Source organism: Heterocephalus glaber, unplaced genomic scaffold (genome assembly GCF_053883595.1).
Source record: "Heterocephalus glaber isolate CG9 unplaced genomic scaffold, H.glaber_assembly_v1.0 deba00001457, whole genome shotgun sequence".
NCBI classification, from domain to species: Eukaryota; Metazoa; Chordata; class Mammalia; order Rodentia; family Bathyergidae; genus Heterocephalus; species Heterocephalus glaber.
In genome coordinates this window covers 1,700,487-1,723,377 of record NW_028258305.1, presented here as the reverse complement: position 1 = coordinate 1,723,377, position 22,891 = coordinate 1,700,487, and the positions used below count along the sequence as shown (strand labels likewise).

The window sequence follows — 22,891 nt, the reverse complement described above, 5'->3', positions numbered from 1 at the left end:
CACCTCCCAGACAGAGGTGAGCAGTGACCACCAGAGCCAAAACATCTGCTCCTTCTAAGCAAACAGCTAATACAGAACTTTCGTCAAAAGGCACGTAACTTGAGGTTACCCCTCCACTGTCAATTAGGTATGGCACCATCAACTCTTTGCTGTCCGGCTGGGTTACATCTGGGTTATCTGTGAAATTTCTCTCCCCAAATGCAGAAACTTTCATCTCTACCCAGGTTATGATCAGGAAACAAAGAACTAAGTAGTTTGAGGCCAAGTGCAGATGATTCCTGAAATAGGAGAAGGTAGGTACATCCATTAATTAATGATGGATAGATACTTGTCTGTGGATAGATACTTTCTCATTTCAGAAACACAGATTCAATCTTTCAAAGTGACCACGATCCTTCCACCTCCCTCTGTCACTGCTCCAGCCCTCCGATGGGAAACATTCGCCTTCCCATTGCTCATTAGTGCCTCCATGGATGGATGACCATGTGCTGAGGAAAGAGGTAAAACTCAAACAGGTACTTTATGATGGCACATTAGCCATTCTGGCTCTGCCACAAGAATAGTGAGGAAAGAGGGAAAATGAAGGATTAAACACAGGTTTAGGAGGTAACTAGAGGAATTATTTCTCCATGCTTATCTACTCCACCATGCCACTAGAGAAAGGAAAATGTTGAGATAAAATCAAAGCACTAAGATGTTCAGATTCAACACAAAGTCTCCTAAGACCAATGACATGCTCCCTTTAGATATTTTTATCATTTCTTAAACTTTTCCCCAAAAAAAGCTGTCTAATTTAAAAACAAAAAAGTCATGCTAGTATAAAAAACACACCCCCATGCAAATCTCTGCAAACCCTTCTAGTGGTTTTGGTGAATTATTTATTTATATTGAATTCTGTTAAATTTCTGCTTGTGTCCCCTTCCCATCACTGACCATGTGTGTCTCAAAGGCAAGACCATTTTGCTCCCTGTATCTCCTGTAGCAATTCCTTAGAATCCTTGCAGCTAGAGTTCCCCACTAAATATTGATGGAGTGATCTTTCAGTGTTGCCAGGCTCAGCATTCCAATCTCTCAGAAACTGCCTGTACTAAATTCACTGAGCACTTAATGAGCTCCTGTGCTGTCCACATAAACTCATTTGCTTTGGGAATGAAAACAAATCGATGCCTCCTTTATGCACAGAATTTGCTTAAGCATACATTGCAGATGATACATCTATGTGGTGCATGTGAGCATAAATGCTCCTGTACCTCTTCCCCTCCAAATTCTGCCCACCCTTCCAGAACTTTCTGTCCCTTTCCTGCCTCTAAGAAGCCTTCACAGAATACTCAGTCTTTCCCAGGGATCTCTAACTCTGAATCCTTAAATTTTTAGTTAAGTTTAAAGTAGGTTAAGTTTTTGTTTAAAGTAAAGCAATTAACTCCTTGATTACATAAAAAGTCTCCTTGCCTACCAGGTAAACACTGTGATGGTGCTATTGTAGCATATCTCAGGTTTCATAAAACAGGAACACATGAATGACATGAAAATGTGAGTGAGAGTCACTGGACAGATGGGTGCACAGGGTGGGGCCAAGTTGAGTGAGGTGAAAATGAGCCAAGTAATGTTGACTCCTGGATGAGGACTGAGGCAAACTCTCAACCCGAGTTAATGGAAAAATGTCCTTCCCCATCACTCCATCTCAGGGAACACTTTCAGGTTGGGAACCTGGGGTGATGTGGCCTATGGCTGGACAGAGAGAGTCTCTGACCCTTATGTTCTTTCTTCCTTGGATGTCCAGTAGTGAAGGAAAAATAAACATGTAAAAGGCCATAAATCCTCTTTCAAAAATAAAGGTGGCTTTTTAATGTCCAATACTAATGGCTTAAGTTGAATTCCAGATCCTTATAAAAAAAATTGTAAGACTCCATTTCTTTGCTGTCTTGACCCCTCCCTTCCAGAGTCAGGAGAGTTGCTGGGTTTTTTTCTTTGTTGATGAACTTATATAGGGGGTCTTTATGCTTGCATTCATGGCATGAGAATAAACCCACAGTTCAAAATCATTTTGAAAACTGCCCTGGGACTCAGGACCCAGTTCTTCCTCCCCAGATTGTTTTCTCCCAAATCCACAGTTATCTGTACAGAAAGGTATTTTCCATGCAGTGACACCCTCGGTGGAAGCTGTCACCTTCCTGTGTTTTGTGGCACTAAGAAAGTCCTGTTCTAGGAGAGACTAAGACTACTTTCTTCTGTCACAGGCACAGGATATTCATCAGCATCTCCACCTCTCCCAGTCTTCATTCTTGAGGGGTTTTCACTCTACAAGTGATGTGGCTCCTTGGAGCAGGGAGGAAGTACTGCAACAGCAATCATGAGAAGAGCTGATGGTCTCTGCCCGGCATCTTGCTAGATAGGTGACTTCAGCTCTGGACCTTTTTGTGATCTGTGAAATGAAAGAGTTGTACTACATCATCTAAGCTCCCCCCGCAAAAGCAGTTTCTACTTTCATCACTACTCATTTTGTTACTCTCCAACACCACTTGTCTGGCTCTGCTCCCATATCTATATCAGAGGACACACTGTTTCATTCTTTGTTACCCCCATCTCCTATCTTGAAGTCTTTCTCTACTACCTCCTCCGTGGTCACCTCCAACCTACCCTCAGTCTCTCCCTCTCATTTGTTTCATTCCCTCTGACTATCCACAACCTCAGATTTCCTCTAGTATTAAAATAAAACAAACAACATTATTTGACCCTATTACTCTGTCATTCACTTGTTTCTATCACATTTCTTCATTGAATGTTCTCAAACTGTCTCCAATCAGTTCCCTCCCATTCATTCACTCTTCAGTCCTTTGCAGCCTGACATCTGCTTCTTGCTACTCCACTCTCTAAAGATTTTCTAGTGGTTACTTCACCATCAGGATTGTTTTTACCAAGATCACACTATAATAGATCTGATTCCCCAGAGGCAGACCTTGCAATGGCAATTTTTCAGCAAGGCATTAACGCAGTGCCCTTGGGGAGTAGGAGAAGCAGGATAGTGTAGGGGAAGACGCCAAGCAAAGTCCCAAAAGGAAGCTCTAGAGTACAAATTACTCTACCTCAGTGCTGTCTATCTGAGGCATGAGAGCTGAGCTTTCATATTCCTTAACTGCCAGTCACAGACTAAGAGCTCAGATGGGACATAGGGAAGGTAAATTCCAGGCACTTCCTTCTCTCTGAACTTCCCAGAAAAGTTGCTCCAGTAGCCTGAAAGCAGTGTTCACAGGAAGTCACAGGTGCCAGCAATTGGATTCAAAAGCACATGGAGGATATACAAGGGACACCTAGAAACAGTAAAGGAGATGTGAGAAGAGTTAACAGGGCAGCAGCAGTGCCCACGGTGACATACTGTTTATTCTTCTGCAGTTGTTAACAGTGTTAAGCATGTTCCCTTTGAAACATTCCCGCCTGATTTTGTGAAAAAGAACAATCTAGTTCTTGCTGTTCTATGCAAGTTTCTTCCTGCCTGTCCCCATGTTCTTCCCAGCTCTCCCCATCTCTTCTTTATTTTTATCATTCAGTAACTCATCTACTTTTGCAGCTTCAACAACTACTACGTCTGAAATCATTCAGTGCACATTTGCAACTCTGATGAAACTTCTTCCTGGATGTCCACTCAGTGCTCCAAAATCAATATGCCCCAAAACTGAATTATATTTTTTCTATGACTTTCTCTCTTCTTTCTGACTTCCCAAAATAAATTCCTGAGCTATAACCCAAGGAAACAATATTCACCCAAGTCTTTTCTTTGTCACCATGCCCAACTAGTCCTGAATTTCTTCTCATCTTTCATTTCCTTTCCATTTCTTTTGTCTACACCTTAGTTCAGTTCTTTATTGACTCTTGGGTCAGTTTTCACAGCAGTATCTGAACTAGTCTCCCTGGATCCCCCTACATCAGGTCATCCAACCCCTTTAATATCACAAAAGTAAAGGTACAAACATGTTACTTCTCTGCCATTGTACCTCCTCAATTTTCATTGGCTTCATTCTGCCTGTAGACAATGAGACTTTCAGCACTCATCTGTCCTGATTTTCTTTTCCAGCCCTCTTGCCATTGTACAGAGCCATGAAATGAATTCCTGCTATTGGGCTGTGCATCATTTCTGGACCTGGGCACCTGGAAGCAAGTGTACATCCTCCATGCTGTTTTTCCTGCTGTGGTGCCTTTGGAAGCCAAGGATTGAGATGGTAGAATGACAATATGGACCTGAGTCACCATGAGCAGGATGAACTGCTGTCATTTTCGGCACGTCACACATACCAATCTTTTTACATGTTAGAAATAGGACATGATATGAAAAGATCTTGGAAACAATTTTTGGTTGTTGTTATATTTTGCTTTTACTGCCATATAACTGGATCTGTCCTGACCAAAATAGTAGTTTTTCATTACTCTCAAAACAAAGTATAGATCACTCAGTTTAGCACCCACATGTCATTATAATTGACCTACATTTTTCTAGGCTCTTCTCACCTTTATTTCCCTAAAAGTACCTTCTGCTCTATGATATGATGTCTTGGTCATTAGCCCCTCACAATTATTATCACTTGCTTGGCTCCTTTACCCCATGTGCACACAGTTCCACTTCACCTTCAACTTGTCCAAAATCTGCACTCCCTTCAAGGTCTGCAATAGAGGTAGATGAACCATATATAGCCCATAGGCAAAATCTGGCCCACCACCTGTTTTGTAAATAAAAATTTTATTGGAACACAAACAGCTACAATCAGAGTTGAGTGACAGCAACTGAGACCATCTGGTCCACAATGCCTAAAACCTACTATCTGGCCCTTTATAGAAAAAGTATGCAGACCTCTGTCTAGAATGTTATTTCTCCTCCCCAGTCCTCCAGCTTCCCTCCAGGTACTGCTCAGAAGTGATTCTCTCTCCATCTGCATCCCCACAATGCATAGCTGTTCTCCTCCAGAACATCAGGCTACCTGTATGACCCCGAGTCATCTTTCCTAATTCATTGTAAGCACCAGGAAGGACAGGCCATATTTCTTATCTCCTTCTTGATTCTCAGTGTCCATCACCTTGCCTCTCAGCAGTAAGTATCCCATAGCTAATAGCTGAAGTGACAGACTGAACTCTGAAGGACTCCAGTATATTGATGAGAAAAGAAGAGGCAAAGAAAACTCTAAGCTGCAACGATAAAACTGTTCAAGATTTTAGTTCAAATTCAGCACAGCCTTTGATACAAATTAAAATTGATATTTATATGATTACTCCTGGCCACTACACAATATCAAGTCTTCATAAAATGTGTGCACTTTTAACTTCATAGCCTTTAGAAGAAATGTACTAAAGTGTCAGAATCCACTCAATTTTAAACATTGCTTTTGTATTTCAGATCCTGTGGCAAACTAAACATAACCACAAACTAAAGGTGTATGGTACTTCATAGCTCACTAATGCAATTAAACCTTGTAGCATCTGAGAAAAAAAAAACTTCAGTGTGCTTTTAAATGCCGTTTTGCAGATTGTTTTCATCATCCCTACAAGCTACATTATAAAGTTTTAAAATTCTAATATTTATAAACTACACAAAGCCTTATAAAAAGTCTATTGTATGAATTGCTTCCATGTGTGAGAAGATCCAGCCCACTCTTATCTTTATTCCCCAATCACCAATGCCACTGCCAGGTAAGGAATCTGCATGTGTGTGCCCAGTTTTGATTCATCAAGATAAAGACTCTGGCCACTCTGGTCTGAAGAACTCCCGAAAGAAAATTGTTTTAATAACTAAGCTATTTCCCTCATGTTAATAAAATATTTGAAAGCTTGTGCTTAAAATATTGAATCCTGTGACAAATGCCCTTCATGCAAAACCCTATTCAGTCATTCCTACCACACATCCATTAAAGGCAGCAAAGAAACAAGCCTTGCAAAGGAGTGGCCCAGCCTCAGCTTCTTCCCATAAACCTTTCCCACTGTAAAAAAGGTTCTGATCAGTTCCAGAGTGTGGACATACTCTGTTCACATACTACTCATTACCAGGAAAAGAGAAGAGCAAGTGAGAAGACATGCTCAGAGACTTTTATAGCAGTCTGCCATTGCCAGAACATTCAAGTACAGCATTTTGTATTTTACAAATGAGTATTCAGTGGGTTGGAAGTTTTTCATGGTCCTTCACCACAAACAGATGTGGGTGGGGCACTGCAATGGAGAGAAGAATCCAGTGCCTCCTGCATACATGCAAGATGGTCAAGATGGATCCCAATGGTCAGAACTTGGATTTCTTGTTTTCTGACTCTTCTGTTTATAGGAAGCTTATGCAATGAAACAGGGTGTGAATAGGACAAAAGGCCCAAACCCACACTCCACCCCATCCTCCGATTCTACTCCCCCAAGTGTAAATTAAGAGGAAAGTATGACCTCAGTACTGGCTAATAATTTCAGAAAACAAAGGAAACAAACAAAACCAGAAAAAACAAGGAAGACTATAAGAAAGGATCTTTCAGGGGAGCCCAGTCCCATTACATGTGTATTATAGGTACATAGTAGACTAATAGTTGGCCAATTACATGCTCTTCCAATAAAAATATCTGTTCATTTCTAGCACAGACCACAATTTTTATTATGTCCCCTCAGTGATATAAATGATGCCTCAAAGCTGTGACATTTTCAGCCTATTTGCATTCCTTCTCTAGAGTGAAACATGATTTCATGTTTCAAGGTGGATTTTTCTCCAGGACTTTTTATCTAATTCATTACAAACTATTCCAGGATACCTTCATCTTTCAGGGGGAAAATGGATTCAGAAAAATGTATTCATCTACAGACTACATAAGAAATCATTTTGGAAAAGAGGAGCCATTAGTAGGGAAGTACCTAACTGATTAATAAAAGCTGCCTGTCCAAGAAAAATTAAAACCTAGCCAGGAATTTGCATAAGCCCTCAACCCAAACAGGAGAGAAATGGAATGGATTGTTTAAACCAGAAAGTGGAAGTTAGCACCTGTTAATGACTCATTCGTTGGCTCACAAGCTGTTAACACTCAAACAAACTGGTCATTAAATGTGGTCATTACTTATTTCAATGCAAAATTTATTAGAGCCCCCATTTGAAAATTTAATGGAAAGGCAACCCTTGGTCTGCACACCTGGTATACCCCAAGGAGGCTGGGGGAAGGTTTCTAGCTGCTGTGTCTGGATTTTTTAAAAAGTAATAATAATAATAATGGCCATTCTGTCGCATCAATTACCTATTTCCTTCAGCAATCAGAATGTGAGATGAGTTCTGATTCACAGCTTGAGACCTAATAAGGACCACTTGAGTCTTCATTACTTTGTAGGACCATTATGGTTAAGTGGGTCTGATCTGCCTTCTTTACAAGCCTGCTGCAGGACTCATTATTATTAGATAGACTTTTGATTAAGCTTGGAACAGTTTTTCATCTTTCCAGCCTTTTGCACATCATAAAAATAAGAGGACAAAAACCTGAGGATTTGATGTAGCACAAAGTTAGGAAAATGGGAGCGAGTGCTGAAGACTGGAGAGGAGTTGTGGGTGACATTATTAGCTGCAGGCTGTCCCCAATATGACAAAAAGATAGCCACCTAGAACCTTAAAAGTTAGAAATCCTCAAAGAATCTTTTCCACTGCAATCCCTAAACCCACCTGGGGAAATGCAAAATAATGTCTGAGGTGGGAAAAATTAAATCTCAGGAACCTCAGCTACCCACAGTTAACAATGTGTATTTTTTATTGAGGGGAAATAGCCAGAAGAACACCACATGCAACTCACAGGGGATAGAAAGGATGTATGTAAAAATGTTGACCTCTTTTTCTCATATCCCTTCACCATTATGAGACTAGGCTTGCCAGATATAGCAAAATCTAGGACCCCCAATTAAATTTATATTTCAGATGAACAACGAATATTTTAGCATAAGTATATCCTATGTGATATTAGAGATATTCTAAAAAGTATTCATTGTTCATCTGAAATTCAGATTCAACTGGGCATCTTGTATTTTATCTAGCAACCCTTACAGAACACTTAACTACTGGACAAAAAGAAACACTCTACGGTTAGTAGCTCTGCAAATTGATGAATCATATGAATTACCTGGGAGAGAATACTGAAGATTGTGACCAGGAATTTGTTAAAGTTTTGTTGAAGGTTTTGAAGATATTGGTGATAATGATGTTGATGATGACTCAATTATTGGGGTTGGAGGGACAGTAATGTTCCAAAATACGTCTGTGTGACATCTAAAATTAAAAGAGGGCTGAGGCAAGTGCAAGGACCCGAGTTCAATCCCGGGTACAAAAAATAAATTAATTTAATTTAATTAAGAAGAAAGCAGAGAGTTAATTGTGAAAGAAGAGCTGATAATGTTTGGTCGCACAAGACTCAGAAAAGTATTTATCAGCTAGTTCCTAAGCTCCCACTATGAACAAGGATGTACTGGCCTACAAGTCTTGAATAGCTCAAACCCAGTAGCAGGAGGCATTTACAGAGTATTTTCCACCTGTCTGGCACCACACCACTGCTCCCCATCTGTATCTCATTTAGTCCTTGAAACAGCCTGTCTGGATAGGTACTATTGTCCCACTTCTGCAGATGAGGACACTACGGCTATAGAAGCTTAACTTTAACTAAAATGATGACATTGGCCAGTGAGTGCCAAAGGGCACATGCACACCCATATCAGCCTGGCTCCAAGCATTTATTATTGGTATTAAAAGCCCATACCCAGTAAGCACCACATAAGTAGAAAAACTTAATTGCAGGAAGCTGCCAACTGAGTTCAGGTATCATTATAGACATCTAAGTTAGATAGAAATTAATATACAGTCAGAGAGGGACTGGGCTGTCCATGAAGTCAGCAGAAAAAAATAGACATCAGAATTGTTTCTGGAGTAGCTTCTATGTAAGTCCAGGCCTCAAAATAAAAATCTGACAGCCAGGCCAACATGCGTCCCTAAAGGATAAGCAGTAACTTGGAATTATACTATAATTAGCACCACCTGGTCCAGGAAGTCCAGATAGGCATCAGTCACCCAGGTGGGTGACCACAGCATCTGGACCCATCCCTTCCCAAAAGTGCCTTTGTTCTTTCCGTATACTTTTGCTACGTGACCCACTTCCCTATTGGACAAATATTAGCTAAGCAGCTATACTTGCAATCCTATAGGTTGATTGTAGTTTGATCTACGTTGTACCCATTTTGAGACTTTGCTGTATAAATTTCTCCTGACAAAGGGCTTCAGTAGCAACCCACTTCGGGGACACCTCCTGTCTCTCAGGAGCTATTCCTATTTCCCAGTAAACCTTCCCTACTCTTAACCTGCATTGCCCTTTGGAATTCATTCTTCGATTTCAGGGGACACAAACTCGACATATCTAACATCTAGGAGGTTGGAAGTTACACTTTCTCCTATATTATTATCACTCTGACTCCTTCTAGCTATGGAACTCTGTGCAAATTACTTACCCTCCATGTTTCCAAAGTTGTTACTTCTTTACAACAATCATAATTTCCACTCACAGATAACCAGGAAAAATCTTCAACCTGGGATGGAGGAGGAGAAAAAAGAAGGAGGAGAAGGAGCAGGAGAAGGAGAAGGAAGAGAAGGAAAAGGGGAACAAGAGCAAGAATAAGAAAAAAGTTTGCATTACTAAAAAGAAGTCAAAACCAAAGATTAGTAGAAGAAATTGTTCTTCCCAAACTGGGCTGAAGGATTCAGGTTCTAGTTCATGTTTGAACGTGTCCCTTATATAACTGTGAGTAGCAGTGTCCCCAGTTAATCCTCCATTCCAGGAGGCATCCCCAAAGGGAGCACTATCGGTGTCTAGATGTCCAAAGGTGGACCCAGAGCCTCTCCTGTGACTTAGCAGGAACAGTGAACGTTTCTAGAAATTAGACACATAAGCAGTTAGATTTTATGAGGCTGAGCATATCGGATTTAAGGTTTATGGACTCTAGAAAAGCACTTCCTAAGTTAATCTAGCTCTCATGTTTAATATTTCTAGCCAGGCAATCATTTCCCTCATCTGTAAAATGGTACTTCAGAAATGGAAAAGGCTCATGAGGTGCCTCTAAAATTTGATGGGAAGAAACCAACACCTAGACATATCTTTGTGACTTTTTTAAGTTTCAAGGATAAAGAAAAATTTTTCCAAGTATCCAGAAAGAGAAAGCAAGTTACCTACAAAGAGACAAAACTCAGACTGACCTCAGATTTTTCTCTTGCAATTCTGATTGCTAGAAGGCAATGGAGTAATAAACACAGACTTTTAAGGGAAAATAGTTTCGAACCAAGAATTATACACTCTGAAAAGTTATTTTTTCTATATGAAACCAACTAGAAAACATTCTCAGATATCCAGGAGTTAAGTATATCAACCAGGAACCTTCTTGGAAAAATTTGCTGAGCCAATGGAGAACATTAATTAAAAATAGCTAAAGAGTAGAGAGGTAATCATATGAAAGATTTGATGGTAAGCATTAAAACTAGTTAAGAATCATGAAGTCTAAAATTGTTGGATATAGGGTAATAAAACTAAATACAAAACAAGATCTGTAAACTAGATCTAAAATTTTCAGTTTATGTAGTTTTAAATTGTCAAAGAGCATGCCAAATTTTCAGTGTAAAATTCTTTTTGATTTTTGCCAAAAAAAAATCAGTGTCATCCAACAGAAAATGAACACCAGTGAGCATGAGTAAGCCTTATCTACATGTAACAATGAAAAAAATGAAATAAAGTGTTACTTCAGTGGTTTCTCTGATGATTAAATAAAACAATGTATTCTAAAATGCTTTTTGCAATGCTCAACATAGAGCTCAATAAATGCTAGCTGCTATTATTATAAACTCTCTTCTACCAAGTTGTGAGCCCTCGAGAGTGGGAACTCTACTGTTATTTGTATGACCAACATTTGTACAGTACCTTACTAAGAATGAGCACCATGTAGGTGTGTGTGCATATGTGTGTGAATGAATGGAAGGATCAATGGATCCTGGATGGATGGATGGATGGATGATGGATAAATATATGAATGGATGGATGAATAAAGGGATAGGTGAATTCAAGGATGACTGTTCTAAGAATTATGAGAGAATCTTCATGGAGAAAATCAGAATCAAGCTAAGCTCTTAAGAAAAACCATGTGACAGTTTAACGGCTTAATACTTGTATAATGCTTTCGTTCTTCTTTTTCTTATTTCCACTCGTGATTTATAGAACACCAGAATTTGGAAATACTATTTACAAGGTATAGATGATCAGTACAATGCTAGGTACACAGTAAATGCTTAATATGAATACATTCAAAACTATAAATTTTTCTCATTAGGAAAAATTTCAATATAGCTTACAACACATTTAAGTCCATGATATTCTTTCAGATAAAAATCATTTCAAAGCAAGGGCCAGAAGGCAACAGTACAACTGGTATTTTTATTCTGTTTTCATACTGCCTTCATATTATGGATCAATATGACTGCTAATGTGCCTTCATTTAAAATAGAATAATTAGACTAGTAAATTTTGAAAAATATATATTTCCCTGCTCCAGTCTATGCAAGCTCAATGAAGAGAAAGAGGGAAAGAGGGAGATGATGTGATAGAAATGGAAACGAAGGATCTAAATAGGAAAAAAGCTACTTTGTGAACCAAAACCAATAGACAGAGAACACAAAAAAGAGCCTGGCAGAATTAAAATAATCAGAAATTAAGAGGAAAAACAAAGAGTTCAGAAAAAGTGAAGAGGATTTCATTAATAATCATTTCAGAAGGCAGCAGAAGGTGGACAACCTTCCAAGAGAAAGAACAGGAAGGAGTAACTGCCCAACTCCAGCAGTGACCACAGACCTAAGATCTTGACTTTGCCCAAGGAAAGGGCTACTAGGGCACAAACAGAAGGCCCCCAAAGGAGAGAAATTTGAAGGTGAGCTAGCCCACCTGACTCAAGGACAACACCAACATGCTAGGGCCACTTTGTACATCTATTTATGTAGCTCCCTCCACTAAGAGATTTTGAGGGTCTAGGTCCAGCACTCTGAAGAAATCATTTCCTAACCTGTTGTCTGACACCTGCAATTCTGCAATTACACATTTATTTATTTCATCCAATTCTTTGTTCTCTGTTAAAATAAAGATAACCCTATCAAACAGACATGAAATCTTACCAGTCATCTATTGACATTGTGAATAAAGATTGCATAACATTTTCCAGTGGTGCTTTGTTACTAAAATAGGTAAGGATACCCTAAGCTCCAAGCTACCTGGAGAAGGGTCCAATGCAATGGGTTAAGGATGAGTTTAGGACATGAAAGCCTGCCAGAATACTTTGCCATTCTTCTTGGCCACCATCTGATACTGAGTCTCAATTTATAATAGGCCAACAAATGCCAGCCCCAGTAGGTTTTGCTGCCTGCTCCCATAATTGTGCCAACTTTTCTTACCAAAAAGAAGAAAAAAGTTCCCCAAATATTTCTATGTTGAATATTTGGTGGGTAAAATTCCCTTGAGTTCATCTTCCAAAAATAATTATGTACCAAGAATGAAAACCTATTGATAAATATTTGAACTGGGTAATGAGGTAATAAGCAATGGGTACATTTATTACATATATACTTTTGTATATGCTCTTAGATCTCCAATAGAAGGTGAAACAATACTCACTTATAAAAGAATATGTTTCCACTGAATTCATTCCATTAAAATGAATGGGTAAAAAATAGACAATTCAGTCCCTCAACACAAAATCCATGCTAACTGGAAATACTCAGTTGCTTCTACTTATGAGCTGAGAAAGCCTTCTGCCACTGGACTTGATTTGTTTTCCAAGTCTTAATAGCAGGTGGACACCACCTAGATTTTCATTCTTACTCAAATGGAGGCTTCTTCTTTTTCAAATCTTTCATGAACTCTGCTATTCCCATCCTTCAGATCTTCACTTTTAACCTCTTATTATTTATGCTGTCCAGCATGGTTTCTCAACCCTCACCTGCAGCCTTTACCACCAGCTACTCTCTTCATCTTTCTTTCGCTTCAGATTCCCAATTTTTGACTGTCTCTCTCTCCTACTGAAGGATGCTCCTTCATTTTCTAACTCCTCACCAGCTAATTTGTTCATCCTATGTAATTAACCATTTAACCATTTACCCTGAGAATCACTCAGGTAGCGAGTTTGTTTACTTACTGACTATCCCTGGGCAGTTGTCATTTCTACTGGTCAATTGTTGTTTGCACAAGATACACTTGTACATCTGTTTAGAACATTGTATTCACCTTTGATATTTGTTTCTAGTGAAATCTAATGATAAGTTCTGTTTATTTGCTTTTACTAATTTGTGTTTATTTGTGAAAAATAACCTATAATTTTGTGTGACAGTTTTCTATAAAAACTCTTAGCATAAATACATTAGATATAACTTTTATATTTCTCCAGAACTCAGTGATATTCTTTTGCCATACAAAACAGACACATTTGGGACACTGAGACTGAATAGGAAAAAAGTACCAAAAGATCTGCAAAAGAAAAAACTGAAAAAGGGAGAAACATTAACATGCTAGAGATGAAAAGTCTGTTACAAAATGAAAAAAAAAGATGTCAACTTAGTCAACTATTCATAATACAGAAATAATAGAACTTAAAAGAAGAAATAAAACTTTAAAACATCCAATAGTGGTTAATGATTATAGTAATTCTATGGGTGGTGTTGACAGAGCTGACCAACATCTAACAAGCTATCCTATAATCAAAAAGCAAGGAAAAAAATATTATTATATAATATTTATGCACCTTTTAAACCAAAGAATATGGAACTCTTTTTTTATTTATTCAAAACAAGGGGGTCCAAAAAGTCATTTGCAATTTGGGTTAGGTCTAATAGCCCAAATAATTGAAAAATATAGGACAGTGAAACGCCAACCAGGATGTCCACCACCAACGTCTTCACTATTACATTTAGTGGATAGACATTTCACTGAAATTATATCACCCACAGGAAAAAAGGAAAGGCCAACACAATGGTGTAAAGTGTGCTGTTCAAAGAAAGACAATAACACAAAAATAATTCGGAAAGAGACTAGATACTACTGTCCAGATTATAACATTGCATTGTATAGTGACTGTTTTATAATACACCATATACAGAAAAATTATCAAATAAATTTAATTAAGTTGTCATTTTTATATTTCCTGTTATGTGATTTTATAAAAATTAATGAAAAAAACGCAGGTTTTGGTCACCTTGTATTTAAATAATTGGACTGATAAGTGGTTATTTAATACACTCAGCTGGCGCAATCTTGGTCACAGGATAGCTGCTATTAAACCTGTGCAATCTTTGCCTTGCTAGAAGCAAGGGAAAAAGAAGAGCAGCCTGATGTCTCCTGTTAAGAGAAAGAGAAAGTGAGAGCTTTATGCTGATTTCCACAAGACACGGCTCCTAATCAAATGACATTAACCAAGGCTTCTAAAGTAGCACTCACTTCTTCAGCCACAGAAGGCAAACACAGTCATGAAATTCACACTGAGAGACAACCAAAAAAGCCTTTTATTGGGAAACAGTTATTTCTGTATTTCATTTGGAATCTTCTGCAAAAAAAAAAAAGAAGACTGAGTTGAGTTAAATATGAAATTTTAAAAAGAAGACTAGAAACAAATCTCAATCCAAAGCCAGATGGCTGGCAGGCAGTGGGCAGGCGCTAGTCATAAAGGCCCAGTCCAAAAGGCCACGGTCACTTCTCATTCAGCTTAAACTCCTGCACTATTAGCATTAGCATTCATCTTCACTGAGTGGATCAGGAAACAAGAGGAGCTGCAAAGTAAACGAAAGAAACCAATTCTCTCCTTCCGCTCTGTCTCAACAAGCTTTCCGCTCTGAGCAGGCCTCCTCCGTGGTCTCCGGCCTCCACCCGAAGCCAGGCGGGTCCCTAGGGCCTCCGGCGAGGTCTGGCCACCGGTCTAAATCTCACCCAGGGCTGGTAAAGGCCTGCTCAGTGCCACCCCAGCTAAAAAGTCACCCTACAGCCCTCGCCACGCGTGCACACTGGCCCTCCCCACCCCTGCGTGGGCTTCTTTCTAGCCAGTCGTGCGTGGGCTGAGGCCCTGGGCAGGCGTTGCAAAGGGCTGTTTATTTGAGCTCCGACCCTGTGACTGTCCGCAGTTCTCTCCGGTGAGGAGGGCACACCCCCAGCGTCGTCGGTTGAATGGGCTGTCTCGTGGGCTGCTAGGGGGTGAGCTGGGAAGCACCGAGCTGTGGCCATGAATTCACCCGTGGACCCCAGCGCCTGGCAAGTGCTGAGGAAGAAGCCACCTGAGCGGACCCCTGAGGCTGAACACTCTTAAAGAACCAAGTATGTATTTCAAAGTTACGAATGATATTCTCATTCAGACTTTAATATTGAAATGTTAATTCCTCTGTGATAAAAACAGCATGGTACTGGCAAAGAAACAGACCTGAGGATCAGTGGAATAGATTAGAAGATGCAGAAACAACTCCAGACATACTCAGCCACCTCATCTTTGACAAGGAGCCAACCATCCTCACTGGAGGAAAGACAGCCTGTTTAATAAATGGTCTTGGAAAAACTGGATTGCAACCTGCCAAAGATTAAAACTAGACCTGTATCTATCACCATGGACTAAACTAAGATTGAAGTAGATTAAAGATCTATACATTAAAACAGAAATACTAAACTTGCTGGAAGATAAGTTAGGTAGAACTCTTGAAGACATTGGCATAGGAAAAGACTTTATGAACAAAACCTCAGTAGCACAGGAACTAGCACAAAGAATCAACAATTGGGATTTCATCTTGTTAAAAGGCTTCTGCACTGCAAGAGAAACCACCAACAGAACTAAGACAACCTACAATGTGGGAAAAAATTTTCAACAGCAATACCTCAGACAAAGGACTACTATCTAGAATATATAAAGAGCTGAAAACAATCAGACCCCCCAAATTCAAAGACCCAATTCAAAAATGGGCATCTGAAATGAACAGACATTTCTCAGAAGAAGAAGTAAAAACACCAAATAAACATACGAAAAATGTTCAACATAACTGATTATTCAATAGATACAGATGAAAACAACACTGAGATTCCATCTCACCCCAGAAAGAATGGCTGCTATCAAGAAATCAACCAGTTCTGGGGATTTAGCTCAGTGGTTCCGGCCCCTGCCTCACAATTGGCAAGGTCCTGAGATTGATTCCAGTACAGAAAGAAAGAAGGAAAGAAAGGAAGGAAGGAAGGAAGGAAGGGAAAAGAAATCAACCAATAACAAAGGTTGGCGGGGCTCTGGGGAGAAAGGAACCCTTCTCTATTGTTGGTGGGAGTGCAGACTGGTGCAACCACTATGGAAATCAGTGTGGAGATTCCTCAAAGAACTAGGACTGGAGGTCCCATTTGACCCAGCTATTCTCCTGCTGGGTATCTTCCCCAAAGAATTAAAAGAATCATACCACAGCAGAAAAAAAAAAAAAGAAAGAAAGAAAGAAGCCAATTTATATTCTAGCAGGGCTACAGAAGGAAAAAGGAAAAACCCACCTCAACAGCTGGTGAGATAGATTTGCTGGAGATAATCTGTAAGGGAAGATCAAAATCCCAAATGTCTCTTAAAGGGAGGAGAGAAAAATCAATCCTTTTCAATTCTTACTATCCAGGTGAATTCTTTCTTCAAATCTTTCACTCAGCATTGTCTATGAGATTAATCCATGTTGTTGCATGTATACTAGTTCATTTTTAAATTACTGTACACTATTATAACTGTGTGAATACATTATCATGTACTCTCTACTTTTGATATGCATTTGGTTTTTATAAATGAAATTATTTTCTGTGTCAAATGGAACCTGTGCACACCCATTTCTGTGGATTATACAATAAGAAAGGGGTCTCTGGTCATCTGAATATATTCATGCTCCCCTGTAATAGGTAGGCAGTGCTTTTCACAATCTAACAATGTAGCAGACACTTTGAATAATTATCCTGCAGAATTCCTCCTCTGCTACCTTGGACCATACTTTGCTTCATGACTCCTGTTCCTCCAAGATTCTTACCTTGATCTCCTTCCCTCTCTGTCCTCTGCCTTTCAATGACTTTATTCATTTTTACATATTTGATTGATTTGTTTAGCCACATCCTGATTTCCCTGCAAAATATCAGTCCTACTCTATCTTACAGCTCAACATTTACACATGAATGTTCTTTAGGTGACTGAAATTTGTTGAAGCCAACTCTTCTTCCTCTCCTCCCACCCTCACCGTTTCTACCTCAAGCCCTCCTTGTTTTATTGCCCTTCTCCTTGCCAGCAGGCCTGATAGCCTTGGCAGCCAACCCCAAAGAAGAATTGAAATCCAACCCGTAGCAGAGAAGAATGAAGTTTCCCTAGTAAACAGTTTCATCTATTGGTTTTGGTACTTTCAGTATTTGAATTGGCTACCAAACTGAGAAACAGCAAAAAATTATTTTTACATTTTCTATCTCCTAAATCAGAAGAATGTACCATGCAATGGGTCAGGACCTAATCCATTATCTTCAAATTCCACTTTGAATAGGAGCATTTACCCTTTTAAGAAGAGATGTTTGAAAAGGAAAAAAGTAGTTTGTAGGACATTTAAAAACATGCCTTTGATCAAATAGACCCAGAGTCCTTCTTTAGTTGTCCCCTCACTGTGTGACTTCAGGTAACTCGCTTTCCTCTCTGAACCTTGGCTTCTTCATCTATAAAATAACAAACTGTTCTCGGTTTGTTGAAAAAATTAAATGAGATCAAGAGCCTTAGTACAGTACCTGACACATCTACACGCAGTGTGGTTGGTGAAGCTGCTATTGCCAATTCTCTTAACTAGAAAAACTAGATAAATTGCAACTCTTCAGTGTCCCAGAGAGGTTACCACTGGACAAGTAGCAATTTCAAAGTTTTAATTTCTATTACTTTGCTCTCTGAATAGCCCAGAAGGGATGGATAGGCTGTGAAAAAATGTTCTTGGGCTGGTAAATTTGAGGTATTTCATTTCACAAATCTGTCAAGAAACTGCCAGTTCATTTCATTGATCAGTGGCCATCCCAGTGTTGGAGTTTAAGTTATTACCACCCTAAACTAGAGCTGGATGAGATCCTTTGGAGCAAGGAACTGCAAAAGGCACTCAGGCTCCTCCAGAGACTGCTGCACTACAATCAGGGTTTAATCCATTGTACATACAGGTTGCGTTTGCGCTCAGACTCTCTCACACACAAGAATTTTCTCCGCAGGTTTTGGCAGCTGCATCGGATGTAGTTTCTGCAGTGCTTTCTGTGAATGCGTTTGTAGCTATCCTCTCCTACCTTCAAAGCACCTTGACTTTTAGGCAGGGTCCAACCAGAGCCTGTGACAATCAATTAAATACACATCAAGCATCTGCTATGTACATTGCCAAGAATTTCACCATCAGAAAATGTAAAGATGAAAACACCTTTCTGGTCCTGAAGACTTTAAGTAACAATGCAGGGGAGTAGACACTAACGATGTGGCTCAAATATTTCTGTTAAAAAATTAATAGAAAGGAGAACTTTCTTCTACACTCATGGCCCTAAACACAGTGTTAACTACCCTTCCCTGATCCCTCTGACAGAACCAAGGACGGAACTCTGCACAATGTGTGTTCTCATAAATGCTGACAAATAAATGCTAAAACATATATTCTTAACATGTTCTTGAGTTTTCATTATTTCTTTCAGAAAATGTGCTTGCCAGCTGAGATTTAAATGCTGATTCTTCACAAAATACTGTGATTTAGCATTTTTGTCAGGATGGGACATAGTGTAAGGGATGCATACAAGGGCTAAATAAATTATACCCATTACTCTGACTCCATTGAATACATATTGTCCAGCTCACCTTCCTCCTCAGCTTCATCCCGTGGTGGACGGTGTTCCCAGCTATGCTGTGCTGGACCCTGAGCTCAGAAGACACCTGCAAAAGTAAACAAAGTTCAAAATTCTCCTTTCCTCTGTCTCATCTCCCCTTCTTCAGAGTAAAAAGATAAAACACAGTGAAAGGAGTTAAGAAACTAGGCGGAACTACCCACCTCCAGCCTAGAACTACCCATGTGACCTCTGTAAAAGTGATTCTGTACAGAACAGAAATTAACTTCAAAGGACTGTTTTTCCATTGATTGTTTTCCACCAAGACCAGTTACACAAAAACTCAATAGAATCCATGAATTCTATCATCAGGAGAATGGACGGAACAAAATGTCTCCCATTCATTTACATCAAGGTATCCTCACACCAAAATTGTACATTTTTTTCAGCTCCAACAAATTTTATACAGGTGGAAGTAAAGTAATATGAAAAGTAAGTATCTGAGTGACTTGGGGGATGTAATACAAGGGGTGATCAAAATATACGGTGAACATTTTTTAAAAAATTTTTTAAACTATTACAATAAAAAGCATATTGCCTTTAATCCCCTCAAAATACTCCCTCTCATTTTGAACACACCTATTCCATCATTCCTTTCATTTGCTGAAACAGCTCTGCAAATCTTCTTTCATTAATATCTTTAGTTACACCTTCCTAGCTGCCTTGATGTCCTGGATTGATTAAAAACATTTACCTTTCATAGTCATTTTTACTTTGAGGAAGAGACAGAAGTGAAACATTGCAAGATCCAATGAATAAGGTGGATGAGGACATATGGTAATGTTTTTATAGGCCTGCCTTTCCTTTGGCTGGCACTTAGCAGCAGCATTCACTGTGTTTTTGATCAAACATCATAAAGATACTCATGAAAGAAGATTTCCAGAACTGCTTTAGGAAGTGGCAAGAATGATAGGATACATGTGTTAAAGAGAGAGGGAGTATTTTAGAGAGGGGGATTAATGGCCTTGTGTCTTTTACTATAATAAACTTGTTTTGATTTAAACATTCACCATATATTTTGATCACTTCCTATATTGCACACCAAATCATACGGGCATTGTTGATAGAAGCAGAGGTATGAAGGCATACAATAAAATGTCTTCTCCTCATTTGTGCATTTAACCAGCTTTCTGGCCTGCTGTTTCAAGGCCAAACACTGGGTCCAGTGAGACACATAGTCCTGCTTTCTGGAAAAGGAACATGGATGAAGTTCTAGGTGGCCCAGGGAAAGCAAGGCAACTCACTGCAGCATGGCCAGGGTTCTCATGAACCACACAGGAGAGGAAATGGCACTTTCCTCTGATTCTTGCAAAAATGATTTACTCTATGTCCTTCTAACCATTAACAGGCTACATATGTGGTGCAACTGGTCTCCAGAGCCGCCCGCTCCCACAGCATATCCAGTGGTTCCAGTGCCGAGCTGGAACCAGAGGATGACGTGGAAACCAGATCAAAAGGGAACCTGAGGTAGTGGCACTCTCCCCTAACTGTTGACAGATGGTGAAGGGAAGCCACATAAATGCTCTCTCCTGTGTCAGCACTATAAAAACACCCAGGCTGACCCATGAAAGATGGAGATGGAAGCTCAGGCAGCCATTAGGACCCATGCCTCTCTTGGAGCAATAACTCACTCCTGTGGTATTAGGAAAATGGTTTTATTGCAGTGGATTACTTTTTCCCCCCTCTGCAAAAATTACTGCTTATCAGTGTCACAGAAATCAAGCTAAAACTCCCCACCTTTTCTCTCTTCTAATATAATCCCTCCCTCTGGCCAGGAACTTAATAAAATGGAACATTCCATTATTCCGGTTTGCATACCTCTTTTGAAGCTAAAACTGTCATCTCAAGTGAGTGCTCTGAAAAGGCTGATGTTAAGGTAATTTGATTGCCTCTAGTGTTTGCTCAGAAACATTTGAATGCTGGAGGAGCTACTCAGCATCCAGGCCTCTTGCTGGACCAGTTTTGGGAGTTGCAAGGGGAAGGAAATCATTCAAAAGCAGCATTTTCCAATTCCCTCAAAGTACAGTTTGGATATGGCTTTTTCATGAGCTATTAACTGCCTGTCAGATTCCTTAAAGGGGGAAAACAAAACCAGGTGTAGTGGGAATTCATATAGTCACAAATAGCTCAGCCTGGTAAAGCCTCTTTGTTTCCTAAGGTCCATGCGTGATTCTCATGAGTAGATCTGAGCAATAGGAACACCAGCTAGATATTAGTGTGTGCCACAGTGGAGGCTTCCAAAACTTTCCATCCTGTTCAGACATCTGAGCCTGCTGTGGATTAACACACACAATTAGCATCCTCACTGTTAATCTCTTGTGTAGCATGTGAAATCTTCATCAATTTATAGACTCATAGGCCTTGGCCAAAGCTTACTCCATAGACATTGTACTAACAGTGGCAGGCCTGTCGGTTCCTGAAAATAATAGTAACACACCCTAAATTGTGATTAAATTCATCTAATCTCAGTGAGAATAGCAAGTTGAATGGCTATTTAATGTTTCAGAAATAGACCCAAGTCCATGCTGTGACTTTAAAAGCATGTAAATAATATTTAAATTGTTTGTTCCAGAATGGCTGTCTTCAGCCAAAATTTTTTTTGAGATGAATGAGTTTTTCATTTTCTCCTATTAACTAGCCCTTAAAAACAAAAGAAAAATGTTCATACCCACAAGAGATACTCTAATAAAAAAAAAACTGAGTACTAGCAATCTGGTTTACACTGCCAGGAATCTAGGGTAATTCCTATTTAGTATTGAAATTCTGCCCTGCCTTTAGCATGTTGTATATGGTTATGAGAAAAAGCCCATATTGCTTGATAGGTCAAAATGCCCACTATTATGAAGATCTCCTAGATAATAGGCCATTTGAGCTCTACTATCTGGGCCAAGTTTTACAGAACAAGGGCAGGGACATTCTGTTTAACCTGTTAGTGACTGTTCAGAAATCAGGATTGTGAGAGATGCCTTTGTTGTTTGTCTATTTGTTTTCTTGCTTTTAAATCTATACTCAGATGATTAAAAAATTATAAGGCTACAGAAGGAAGGATTAAGGATGAACATATCTAGTTGTAGAGTGTGAGCAAAGAGAAATATGGATGTAGAAATAGGAGACAAAAAAAAGATAGAAAAGGGAGAAGAACAAAATAGGGGAAAAAAAGGAGATCAAAGAAAGAAAACTTAAGAGATATACTAGAACATAAGAGGTTAGATACACCCCAAAAATATGCTACCATGTGCTCAAGAATTGCATATCCAGTATTCTCCATTCCTAAACTCTAGCAGAGTGCTGAAGACACCACAGGGCCTTAACTGGTAAACTACAGAAATCCAACTAATAATCTTCATCCCATGCTTGATTCACAGTACCATAAACCAGACTAGTTGAAGCTAAGAAAATTTGGATTGAATCATGAATTTCACAGCTGATTCTGATCAAACAATCCCACAGAATTGTAGTGATAAATGAAACCCATTAACCAATAACACAGAGCTAACATTTCTCTGGAATCCTTTGCAGCTACAAAGACCTCTGTGGCACCAAAGGGAATAAAAAAGAAGAAAGAACTCCTTGCATGGTCTTCCTACGATTAAAGATTGGAAATACACAAAACTGAGCACAAACAGGTAATAAAGTCATTGCAGAGTTCTAACCAGTGATAGAAGTCAGGACTGGCCTTCTCCACTGATAGTTCAGTATAACTTAGAATGAGGACGGTGTCAGGCTGCCCTATAGAATCTGATTAAAATCCCTTGGACCAGCATTGCATGTACTGTAAAATTCCATTGAGATACCAAGAGGTTAATAAGGTCATGGTCACCTCTGGTTAAATGCTCTTTTTCAGTCTACATCAGCTCAGATGTGGGACTCAGCTCGCTTCCCTTGATAGACACTCAGCACACAGCCACACTCAGTAGTGAAGTCTATGTAAAGCACATTTTACTAACGATTTCATGAAGATGGATGGTGCTAAAATAAATAAGCTT

At 39.4% G+C, this 22,891-nt stretch overlaps 1 long non-coding RNA gene across 1 annotated transcript; it reads left to right on the top strand.

Annotated features, from left to right (window-relative positions):
* Positions 1-15,212: 15,212 nt before the first annotated feature.
* On the top strand, positions 15,213-22,526 carry LOC110350247 (uncharacterized). The gene is made up of 3 exons (XR_002396709.2): positions 15,213-15,350; positions 20,254-20,372; positions 22,425-22,526. It is a non-coding gene; the product is annotated as an uncharacterized LOC110350247 (long non-coding RNA).
* Positions 22,527-22,891: the final 365 nt, after the last annotated feature.